Source organism: Saccopteryx leptura, chromosome 2, assembly GCF_036850995.1.
Source record: "Saccopteryx leptura isolate mSacLep1 chromosome 2, mSacLep1_pri_phased_curated, whole genome shotgun sequence".
Taxonomy (NCBI): domain Eukaryota; kingdom Metazoa; phylum Chordata; class Mammalia; order Chiroptera; family Emballonuridae; genus Saccopteryx; species Saccopteryx leptura.
The window spans coordinates 65,673,060-65,686,055 of NC_089504.1; the positions used below are offsets into that span (position 1 = coordinate 65,673,060).

Consider the following 12,996-nt stretch of genomic DNA (forward strand, 5'->3'; position numbering starts at 1 on the left):
GTCTTGCACCATGTCTGTCAGAACACCTTTTATCCCTGAGAGCTCCCTGTTTGAACTTGGCTCTGAATCTTTGCAAGTGCCTCCTTAGGGTAGGCTGAAATCACTAGGACATTCATTTTAATAGAACAATATGTATACAAGTAGAACATAGTTTTTATTTATTTATTTATTTGATAAAACTTCCCATGAAATTTAAAGCATATTTTAAAAGGCTTGATTAGTTCAATAACTTCTTTCTTCTAAGGAGAGGGGGCTTATTGGAATAACTCAAAGTCATTTCTAGGTTTAAGAAAAAGTTTCTTAAAATTCAAACCTTGGGAAAGTTGTCAAACATACTTAACCAAAGATTATGACATAATTTTACTTGAGTAAAACTAATATTTTATGGTAATAACTCCAAAAGATGTCCATTAAACTTAAACTGTGTGTTTTTAAATTATTCTATTAATTTTAGAGAGAGAAGGGAGAGACAGAAACATCAATCCATTCCTGATTGGGCATTGAGCCTGTTACCTATGTATATTGGGACGATGCTCTAACCAACTGAGCCATCTGGCCAGGGAAAATTTAAACTGGTTTCAATGTTAAATATTTTGTCCAGATCATAAAATTCTGTGCAATCTATATAAGCATTTAATTTTTTTAAGTCAATAAAACATTACATCTTAGTTATGCCATCCGGAGGCAGAAAGTACACCACATATTATATAATACAAAGATGAATATATATCATGTAAAGACCATACACATATTCTGAATTACTAATTTCTATAGAGAATGCACAAGATTTTTTTCACTTGCTTTTGATTACTTTCAAGAAGGCTGAAGAAACGGGATGATATCCAGCAGGGGCAACGTCGGTTGCTTAAGTTTTTAAAAGTGGCACTTTTTTTCCCTTCAGTTACCTCAGTCTTCTTTACATTTTTAATTACCCAATAGAAAGGCCTGGTGAGCCTCTCAATTAAAGCTTCAGGGGCTGTAAATGAGCAGTGGGAACAAAAGAAAGTCTCAGCTCTAATCTGAGGAATTAAGCAACAGGAGAGAGTCTAGGTGGGGCTGCTTTGGCTCCTTGAGAAACAAATGTCACAGTGACAGAAGTGATCCAAGGAGGGGCTGCTATTTGCTCACTGAAAAACAGAAACCTGGTGATATAAGTTGGGACATGACAATAGTGAGGTTATCAAAATTAGTGCAATAAATGCTCCAGACGGAGGACCAGTAGGTATAGTATGAGTCACAATACTAGCATCTTCCTGGAATCTGATTAAGGCATCTTGAACTTAGGTCAAGTTAGTTGGGTTAGAAATATAAAAGAGTCTGTGGTCATGTTTACCCTGAATACTAAGGGCAGCATTTCCAACCACCAAGGCAGCAGATCAGTGGTGAGATTCAGTTAGTTGACACTGGTTTGGCAGAACTGATGCCTAATTTTTTGTTGAGTTCAGCAAACCGGTTGTTAAAATGGCAATTGTAATCAGGGTTCTCTCTAAGCTGGGTGCCTGGGCAGCCGCCCAATGTGGAAATCACAAATTTACATCCTTTACTCTTTTTTTTTCATTTTTTTCATTTTTCTGAAGCTGGAAACAGGGAGAGACAGTCAGACAGACTCCCGCATGCGCCCGACCGGGATCCACCCAGCACGCCCACCAGGGGTGACACTCTGCCCACCAGGGGGCGATGCTCTGCCCATCCTGGGTGTCGCCATGTTGCGACCAGAGCCACTCTAGCGCCTGAGGCAGAGGCCACAGAGCCATCCCCAGCGCCGGGGCCATCTTTGCTCCAATGGAGCCTTGGCTGTGGGAGGGGAAGAGAGAGACAGAGAGGAAGGCGCGGCGGAGGGGTGGAGAAGCAAATGGGCACTTCTCCTGTGTGCCCTGGCCGGGAATCGAACCCGGGTCCTCCGCACGCTAGGCCAATGCTCTACCGCTGAGCCAACCGGCCAGGGCCCCTTTACTCTTTTTTAATGTTCACCTGTGCACTAGCATATCCTAAGCACCCGTAGGAATGGTAATGTTCATTCCATCCACAGGTGAAAAAAATTGCAAGTGAGGACATCAATCAAGAAGCAATATGGAAATATCTTAAATAACAGTTTTATTGTGTTTTTTGGTCAGGTATTATTTAATATTTTTTCATTAATATTTTAAAACTCCTATAATCTAGTTTTGTGTAGTTCTTTTATTGTTCTTAAGAACTGAAAGCATGAAATAATAAACTACCTTTTAGTATATATATTTTTTATACTTAAAATAGTCATTAGAGCAGAGAACTGATTGTTAAAGTATTTGAATCCCGTCACTGAACCCAAGTGACACCAGGCTAACAGAGTCCAGTGCATTAGGACCTGATCACTCCTGATATCTGAAGGCTCCCCCCCACTCACTTGGCCCATGTGGTGTTGAGTCCCTTGTCTGAGTAAGGTAAGTCCATCCCCAGGGTATCTGCTGCAGTGGTGGGATGCAAACTCTTTAGTTCCCCAGACTTAGCAGTAACAGCTGCTTTTCTCCATTGCTGCAGTACCTTCAGTGTTCCCCTTTTGCTTTGTCTGTTCTCCAATACCTATATAGTATATACTGTACAATTCTGTATAGTAATTATGTGAAAAAATGTAATTTAAGTCACTTGTGTATTTATTTATCATCTACCTGTCTCTCTGCTTCTCTATTAATCTTTCTATTTAGCTAGTGAGTACATTTTTATCAAGAATTTTACACGTTTTGTAGAGACCTCTTCACAGTCTGATTGGTGTAAACAATTCTCTTCATGGTTTGGTCTGGTATATACCTTCTGGTCCCATCATCTCTCCCTCGTGAGCCTGTTACCTACTAAAATTTCCACCATCAGGGGAATGATGAGTTTTGCATCTCTGGAGACCCTCTTAAAATGCAGACACTTCTCAGAGAGTAGAGTATGGTGTCACTTATGTAATTTAACATAGATTAGTGGATCCAATTAGAACACAGAGCACTATAGGTCTCCTTAGCTAGTTTATGAGCCCATGTCTTCCATATCCTCCAGTATCTTCAGGACCTTCTTGGTGATGTGTGCACATTATGCCCTCAATGAGTATGTGTTAAATGCCTGGGGCAGTTGCGGTGGGGAAGACTTGGCTAGGCAAGTGGCAATGTTTGAATGTGTTGTCTTCACAGCCAAGAAGTAGACTGAGAGAAATGGCTATCTAAAAGGGATAAAGAAACAGAACAATGGCAGGAAGAGTGTTGACTGTAAACTTTGCTTATGTCAAGAGTCTTGGCTCAGTCTGGTCCCCTGAGGCAGAGACTGTGCTGAAGAGAAATTAAATTGCAATAAGTAATGTTTTCTGGGAACTGTGATAAGAAATTGTGGCCTACATCATGATATTGAACCCCCCTTTCCTCTACTCTATCCCATCTTTATTAGTGCAAAATTAGACATGAGATTATATTTACTGAGAATCACTAATGTAGGCAAACTCAAGATGACACAAGTGAAACAAGTCATAGATTAAGAAATCTCATTTCCTCTGCAATTCTTTTTCTCTCTCAGGCGAGACTAGTTTTCCTTAAGCAGCTATGAGGGTTGGCAACTGACAAAGACTTACTCACTTAGCCCTTATGATAGCCATCTCTACTTCATTCTCATTTACAAGTTTTCTAGCATGGACACCTCTTTTTTCCTCTTCTCTAAAAATTGTCAGAGAAATGTATAGCTATATTAATATATGTGTCAAAATCTATATTTATTTATTTTCTCAGCAAAGCTGTCCTTAGAGAGGGTGTCTTTGTATGCTAAGCAGCATTGTAGAAGTATTAGAAAACCAAATGAAAACATGGCTCAAAAATAATGACATCAGCGTCCTGGCAGACTAAGACATGCCTTGCTTTTGTACCCCTACGCCCAATAATAATGTGTTATTTATCTTCAAATTTGAGGGAACTGTGGCAGAAACTACCGAGAGACCCAAGAGAATTCCCACCCACTCGTGAGTTGGGTAATAGACATACAAATCGAAGTCAGAAACCAGCTCTAGCCTTTGCTCTTGGCTGCAGCCTGAGAACTCCTGGATGAGAAAGCCTTTGTGGAAGTTCAGATTTCTAGAGAAATTCCAGCACATTGCTGAAGCAAAACCAAGTAAGAGTTTACACTAGAGTAAGTAAAAGGAACAGCTTGACTTCAGCCACAACCCCTACCCCAGGCACCACAGCTCAAGGCCAAGAAAGATCTTCCTCAGCCTGTGATTTATGCTGTTAGGGAAAGAGAGAGCAATACACATACTTAGTTGTGAAAATTACATAATATTAAATAGTTCGAAATAAAGCAGCAGTCCCCATCTCATCTTTCCCCACTCTTGATTCCTGCTCCACAAAGGCAACTGCTTTCAATTGTTTTTAACATACTTTTTAAGTTTTATTTCCATGTAGAATATATGTTTTCTTCTTGATGTGTAAAATTTGGGCATTATTCATAGACTTCCTTTTTATGGTACTAGATTGAATAGTGCACCCAAAATTCATGTGCACTTGGAATTTCAGAATGAGACTTCATTTGAAATTAGGGTCTTTGCAGATGTAATTAGTTAATGATCTAGGGGTAAAATCACCCTGGATTTAGGGTGGTCCCTATATCCAATGATTGATCTCCTTATAAGAAGAAGAGAGGGTACATAGAGACACTGAGAAGATTATGGTCATGTGAAAATAGAGGCAGAGATTGGAGTTATGCTACCACAGGCCAAGGAATTCCTGGGGCCAACAGAAGGTAGAAAGAGGCGAGAAAGGCCTGACCTGTGGTGACGCAGTGGATAAAGCATCGACCTGGAAATGCTGAGGTTGTCAGTTCGAAACCCTGGGCTTGCCTGGTCAAGGCACATATGGGAGTTGATGCTTCCAGCTCCTTCTCCTTTCTCTCTCTCTCTCTCTCTCTCTCTCTGTCTCTCTCTTTCCCTCTTTCTCTCCTCTCTAAAAATGAATAAATAAAATAAAAAAAAAACATTTGTAAAAAAAAAAAGAAAGAGGCAAGAAAGGATTCTTTGCTAGAGGCTTCAAAGGGAGCATGGCTCTGCTGACATCTTGATTTCAGACTTCTTGCCTCCAGAATTGTAAGAAAAGAAAATACTGTTGTTTTAAGCCACCCAGTATGCGTTAATTTGCTACAGCAATCCTCAGAAACTAATACATTAAGTGAGGGTTTGGCTTATTTGCACCCCCATTATCTCAGCCCATTTCCTTCATTCCCACTTCTACTGTTCTAATCCCAGAATTTTTATTAAGATTTTTTAGTTAAATCAGTATTTACATTTTATGTCCAGATACATAGTTTCCTACTAATTCAAAACACTATGATTTTATTTCCTTTGTTGATATTGACCTTTCCATGATCATTATCCTTTTTTACTTGCTTAATTTTTTTTATATATTATAATTCTTCCACACTCTACAACAAGCTCCCAACACAATTTCCCACACTGTCAAACATATCACATGACTGGTGGGGTTTTGTTTGTTTGTTTGTTTTTGGTTTGTTTGTGTTTTCTTGAAATCCTCTGGCTCTGATCTGGACTGGTACTATCTAAGACATCTGTGCAGCTATCACCCCAGATCTCGCTTTCTCCTCATCATATCTCTCTGTTGTGTTGGTGTCCAGTTTTCTGGATCCCGTGTCTTTCACTTCTCTGGTTATACTCTCATTTGGTGAAGCACATTCTCCATGGCTTTCTTAGAAAGTATAGCTGGAAGTAAATTTATTGCTACTATATGCATCTAAAAATGCCTTCATTCCACCTTTATACTTGATTGCTAGTGCGGCTAGGATGAATACAAGTTCCTACAGAATTTGTAAGGCATTTGTGAGTCAATGCATTCTATGTCTAGTGATACTGTTGGGAAGTTAGATGCCTTTTTTTTTTTTTTTTTGTATTTTTCTGAAGCTGGAAACGGGGAGAGACCGTCAGAGAGACTCCCGCATGCGCCCGACCGGGATCCACCCAGCACGCCCACCAGGGGGCGATGCTCTGCCCCTCCGGGGTGTCACTCCGCCGTGACCAGAGCCACTCTAGCGCCTAGGGCAGAAACCAAGGAGCCATCCCCAGCGCCCAGGCCATCTCTGCTCCAATGGAGCCTCGGCTGCGGGAGGGGAAGAGAGAGACAGAGAGGAAGGAGGGGGGGGTGGAGAAGCTTCCTCTATGTGCCCTGGCCGGGAATCGAACGCGGGTCCCCCGCATGCCAGGCCGACGCTCCACCGCTGAGCCAACCGGCCAGGGCCTAGATGCCTTTTTTATTTGTTCCATGTATCTGATCTTTATCTCCGACCCGCCTCTGCCAAAGCATTTAGAGTTTTCTGTTTATCTGAAATAGAAATATCATTATCTTTGTGTGGGTGTTTTATATTGTTTGTTTTGTTGTTTGTTTGTTTTATTTGTGTTGAATACCAGATAGGAAGCCTTTTCAGTCTGGAAACTCATGTTCCTCACTTTTGGAAATACTCTCATGCTTTAATAATTTCCATGTTTTCTCTTGAGTTTGTGAAATTCCCATTAGTTAAATATTGGGCTTCCTGGGTTGATGCTCTTTTTTTTTTCCTATAGGAATATGCTGTGAAGACTTGCAGAGTTAAAATAACAGAGACAAAAAGGTGCCCTAGGGTGAAAACCCTGAGCAGAAGAGAGTCCAGGGGCCTCTCTGACCCGTACTGGAGACAGTGCACGCTGGAAACAGCAAAACAGCAGGATAAGGTTCAGCAACACAGAAAATGTTTAGGCTCTCAGAACAGGGATTAGGAGCCAGCATGTTCCTTACATTCTACTTCACTCCCTGAAAACTTCTGCTGTCTGCTTCCTTGCCTTATTTGTACTGGCTCATAAATATCTGAGTAAGGCTGGGGACGGGGCTTCAGTCCTTCAGTCTGCTGACCAGGCCTGTTGGTTCCCCTTAGCCTCTCAGAGCATATCATTTGGTCTCCAAGTAGTTCACTGTTGCCATGACATTTTTCTTTCCTTTTATACTCCAATTTATAAGGTGAACTTTTAATTTTCGAATAGTTTTAGGTTTACAGAGAAGTTGTGATGATAGTGCAAACTTCCCATATATCCCACATCCAACTTTGCTGATTATTACTCTTAGGTTTCATTTCTTTAACCCTGCCAGCATGAGTTTCTTTTCAGGGCTTGTGGCAGGTGACCAACCACAGAGGAACGTCCGATGAAGTCATGGACGGTTGAAACTGCTGACGATTGAAAATGCACCAACATCCATAATTAGTGAAAAGCACCTCTGTGCCCAGCGATAGCGACAGCCAATCAGCAAATGCCCCGCTACCCTTTCTACTTCCCTAAACCTAGCCCTTAAAACATGGTCTGAGTCTGTAGCTGGGGCTGCTCTCCCTTACGAGACAGCCTGGCAGGTTTCCTTTCATTAAAGCCTGTTAAACTGGTCTTTCAGACTCTGATTGATTCTATCAATTAACATCTTATATTAGTATGGTCCATTTGTTACAATGAACCAGTATTGATCCATTAGTAGTACATAGAGTTCATACTTTATTCAAATTTCCTTAGTTTTTACCTAGTGTACTTTTTCTGTTCCATGATCTCGCCAGGATACCACATTATATTTCATCATCATATTTCCTTAGGTTCTTCTTGGCCTGACCGTTTCTCAGATTTTTCTTGGTTTAGATAGCCTAGACATCAACAGAAGAGTACTTGTCAGGGATTTTGTAGAATGTTGGTCAGTTGAGATTTTTCTGACTTTTCCCCTCATGATCAGACTAGGTTATGGGTTTTGCGGAGGAAAACTGCATAGTAAAGGGTCATTCTTATCACATCATATCAAGGGTTTATACTATCAAAATAACTTTTCACTGTGGATAACAACTTTGATCATCTAGCTAAGGTAGTGTTTGACAGGTTTCTTCACTGTAAGGTTACTCCTCCCCCTTTCCATCTTGTACTCTTTGAAAGGAAGTCACTGTGTACAGCCTACACTTAAAGAATGGGGAGTTACTTCCACCTCTTTTTTTTTATATAAATTTTTATTAATTTTAATGGGGTGACATCAATAAATCAGGGTACATATGTTCAAAGAAAACATGTCCAGGTTATCTTGTCATTCAGTTATGTTGCATACCCATCACCCAAAGTCAGATTGTCCTCTATCACCTTCTATCTAGTTTTCATTATGCTCCCCCCCCCCCCCCCCCCCCCCCCCCCGCCGCCGTAACCACCACACTCTTGTCCATGTCTCTTAATCTCATTTTTATATCCCATACATAGGTGGGACATACTTCCACCTCTTTTTTTTTTTTTTTTTTTTTTTTTTTTACAGGGACAGAGAGAGAGTCAGAGAGAGGGATAGATAGGGACAGACAGACAGGAAGGGAGAGAGATGAGAAGCATGAATTATCAGTTTTTCGTTGCGACACCTTAGTTGTTCATTGATTGCTTTCTCATATGTGCCTTGACTGTGGGCCTTCAGCAGACCGAGTAACCCCTTGCTCGAGCCAGCGACCTTGGGTCCAAGCTGGTGAGCTTTTTGCTCAAGCCAGATGAGCCTGCGCTCAAGCTGGCGACCTTGGGGTCTCGAACCTGGGTCCTTCCTCATCCCAGTCCAATGCTCTATCCACTGCACTACCACCTGGTCAGGCTACTTCCACCTCTTTAGTGCAGTATCTACAGAAATTATTTATAGTTCTGCTACATTGATGATATTCCTCTGCAAAAGAGATTTATCTATTCTCCTCCCTTCCTCCTTCCCTCCCTTCTCTCCTTCGTTCTGGGCATGACTAAACAGTGCAATACTGAGATACTAGTTGTCATTTGTTTTCTGCACTGGCTTTAAATGACTGTGTTAGGCACAGGACACTGTCCAAATAAATCATGTTTACTGAACTGGTGTTGAATGTAAGTTATCCAGAAATAACAAAATGTGTCTGCTGCTAACATTTCAACACTCAGATAAATTTCATAGCCAACATACATCTGCGTGCATATATACTGTAATCAAGTTTATATAGCAGGTGGGAAGATCTTGGGGTACAAATCTCAGAGAACAGGAACTACAACAAAGAAACAAGTTATGTTACTCTATTCAAAAGATTAGAAATCTAATGGCTTCCTCCCCAAATAACAGAAAGCCTTCCAATAACCTCTCCCACCACTACCATCCCCCACTTTGCTGAAATAATACAAATAAGGGAAGCGGTGTCCTTCCAGACCCCCTTTTTATCAACCACACCGTTCAAAAACACTTACTGTACAAACACCACTTTCTTGTCAGTTCAAAAATGAAATACCGTAGTGATAAAGTTCCTCCTGATTAGTTCTCCATAATTACAAGAAATACAGCATTTCTGGGGGCTTCCCATTAACACCCACATGCAGTCAACTTTGCCCACTTGGAACAATCATCAGAAACAAGAGGATTAAGTAAGCCGTAAATACCGGAGACAGTGGCTTCTCTGCAAGAAATGGAAAACTGCAGAGCGGCAGAAAAAGAGAGAAGAGGCATTAGGGTGAACACGTCAGGAAGTGGAAACCTTGCTAAAACGTTGGCTGTAGCGGGGTTAGAAGACCCCCCCAGAAGTCACTGTGTACAGCCTACAGTAACTCCCCATTCTTTAAGTGTGTGTGTGTGGGGGAGTAACCTTACAGTGAAAAAACCTGTCAAACACTACCTTAGCTAGATGATCAAAGTTGTTATCCACAGTGAAAAGTTATTTTGATAGTATGAACCCTTGATATGATGTGATAAGAATGACCCTTTACTATGTGGTCTTCCTCCCCAAAACCCATAACCCTAGTCTGATCATGAGGGGAAAAGTCAGAAAAATCTCAACTGACCAACATTCTACAAAATCCCTGACAAGTACTCTTCTAACCCAGAGGCGGGTTAACACCAGCGCCCTCCCCCCTGCCCACCCTGAACCCTGACTTCTGAAGGGCTCACAAAACTCCAACCTGACACTTTTTTCTAATGACACCAAGTTTGGTTTCATGATTGCAATTTTAACATTAATAGTACATAATATTTTTATTTATTTTAAGATATGGTTAACATGTATTTTTATTTTCCCTGTCTCTCTCTTTCTTTTTTTAAGGGGCCCAATATTTTCTTCTGTCCAGGGCCTCAGGGACAGCATGAAGGCCAGTGACCTAGCAAAACAAAAAAAAGGGTAGGGGCTGCGGTTTCCCAAACACCCCTCCACCCACCACCCAAGAAGCGAAAGTAGTGTGCCAGTGCATCCCCACCGGGAGAGGCTGCTCTGCGCCCACATCCTGACCGCCTGGTGACCTTGCAGCAGGACCAGCATGCTGGGGGTTGCTGATTACCTTAGTACCCACCATGTCTCCCAAGCTGGGGCCTGTTTCTTTATTCGTTTATTTATATCAGGATGGATTCATTGATACTTTATATTTTGCCTTGTAATTCAATACTTTATTTTGTTGCTTAAATTGTTCTAACTTTGGCCATGAGTTCTTCAATTGGCTCCTGTGACCCTGTGAGGTACCTCCATTATTGTATCTTGTTTTCTTTTGGTTTAGGTCGTTATTTTCTGGCACTACAAGATATTCCAGGCTCATTTTGTATATTTCCTACCTCAATTCTAAAATTAGCCATCTCTCCAAAGAGTCCTGGTTCTTTTTATTGGAGAATGGTATTAGACACCAAGATCTGGTTGGTAGGTGTGGTCACTGTCACTGGTGTGTCATGGCTTCTAAGCCCTTTCAACTGAAGAGTGAGGAAATATATGTATGTATACTAATTCATGTATAAATACATATCTATAAGTATTTCTCTACCTAACCATCTAGCTATATTAAGCTAAACATTAGATCAGTGGACCCCAACCTTTTTTGGGCCACGGCCCTGTTTAATGTCAGAAAGTATTTTCACAGATCGGCCTTTAGGGTGGGACGGATAAATGTATTACATGACTGAGACAAGCATCAAGAGTGAGTCTTAGTCAGGTGTAACAGAGGGAATCTGGTCATTTTTAAAATATAAAACATTGTTCAGACTTAAATATAAATAAAACAAAAATAATGTAAGTTATTTATTCTTTCTCTGTGGACCGGTACCAAATGGCCCACGGACCGGTACTGGTCCGCGGCCCCGGGGGTTGGGGACCACTGCATTAGATCACACAAATGTCTAAAACTAATCCATTTTAGTTAAACAGATCATTTTAGCCCCCCTCCCTGTGCTTATCTGTAAATTCCTACTGCAACAGTGAGAAACCTGGCTTGTACCATCTGTTTCCCATTTATTTAATTGTTCAAATCCAGGATACATATGTAGCATTATGAGAATTGTTCATCTATATCCTCCTGGGAAATAATTATCAACTAGAGTACAGTGTTTATGTGTAGTTTTACTGCCTATTAGATATATAGACTCCACTTATTCCCAAAGTTATGTAGGTTAGCACCTTTTCCCTCATGCCCACCTGTAGGATACTGCATATACTTGTAATACAGCTAGATTATTTTGTCACAGTATAAATTCCTTACTGAGATTCCCCAACCCCCTGAATGTTTTTTTAAATTTACATACATTAGAGTTTTGTCTTTGTCCTGTAAAATTCTACAGGTCTTGATAATTGTATAACATCATGTATCCACTATTGCAGTGTCATACAGAATAGTTTCACCACCCAAAATAATCCTTTGTGCTTCAGGTATTCAATCCACCCCCACCCTTAAATCATAGCAACAATTTAACTGTTTTCTATCTCTATAGTTTTTTGTTTTTTGACTTAATAACAGACATTTATTTTCTTACAGTTCTGGAGTCTAGAAAGTCCAAGATCAAGGTACCAGCATATTCAGTTCTTGGAGAGATCTCTTTTCCATATCTCTATAGTTTTGCCTTTTCCAGGATATCAAGTAAATAGAATGGTACACTATGAAGCCTTTGCAGATTTATTTTATATTTTATTTTATTTAGTAATATGCATTTGAGATTCATCCATGTCTTTGCAAGGCTTTATAACTCATCCTTTTTTATTGTTGAATAGTATTTCATTGTATACTATTATACACTATTGTATCACAGTTTGTTTGCCCATTCAACTATTAAGGAAATCTCAGTTGCTCCATTGTTTGATGGTTATAAATAAAGCTGTTTTAAGCATTCATGTGCAGGATTTTGTATGAACATAAATTTTCAAGTTAGCTTGGGTAAATTACCAGGGACCAAGATAGCTTGAACGCATTGTAAGAATATGTCTAGCTTTGTAAGAAATGGCCAAATTATCTTCCAAAGTGGCTGTATAATTTTGTATGCCCACTGGAAACAAATGAGTTCCTGTTGCTCTGCATCCCCACTGGTATTTGATGTTGGCTGTTAGCTATTCTAATAGCTGTGTAGTGGTATCTCGTTATTATCATTTGCATCTCTTTAAGAACAAATACGTTGAGCATCAGTTCACATGCATATTTATTATCTATTTATATATATCTTCATCAATGAAGTGTTTATTTGGATCTTTTGCATCTTTAAATTGAATTGTTTGTTTATTGTTGAGTTTTAAGAGTTCTTTGTGCCTGACCAAGCGGTGGCGCAGTGGATAGAGCATCGGACTGGGATGCAGAGGACCCAGGTTCGAGACCCCGAGGTCGCCAGATTGAGCGTGGGCTCATCTGGTTTGAGCAAAAGCCCACCGGCTCGAACCCAAGGTCACTGGCTCCAGCAAGGTGTTACTTGATCTGCTGAAGGCCCGTGGTCAAGGCACATATGAGAAAGCAATCAATGAACAATTAAGGTGTTGCACGCACAATGAAAAACTAATGATTGATGCTTCTCATCTCTCTCTGTTCCTGTCTGTCTGTCCCTGTCTATCCCTCTTTCTGACTTACTCTCTGTCTCTGTAAAAAATAAATTAAAAAAAAAAAAGAGTTCTTTGTGGCCTGACTGGTGGCATAGTAGATCAAGTGCCAACCTGGAATGTTGAGGTCATTAGTTTAAAACTGTGGGCTTGCTTGGTCAAGGCACATATGGGAGTTGATGCTTTCTGCTCCTT

General features: G+C 40.6%; 1 protein-coding gene across 3 annotated transcripts in view; it reads right to left on the reverse strand.

Annotated features, from left to right (window-relative positions):
• The window catches only part of RANBP6 (RAN binding protein 6), a 101,587-nt gene that overhangs the window by 43,410 nt on the left and 45,181 nt on the right, over positions 1 to 12,996 (reverse strand). The window contains exon 1 of one of the 3 annotated variants that reach the window (XM_066368116.1): positions 7,539 to 7,554. The exons of the other annotated variants lie outside the window; for them this stretch is intronic. The gene's annotated coding sequence lies outside the window, so the exon portion shown is untranslated. Of the gene's footprint in view, positions 1 to 7,538; positions 7,555 to 12,996 lie in introns of those variants that run through there. 3 annotated transcript variants of the gene reach the window in all.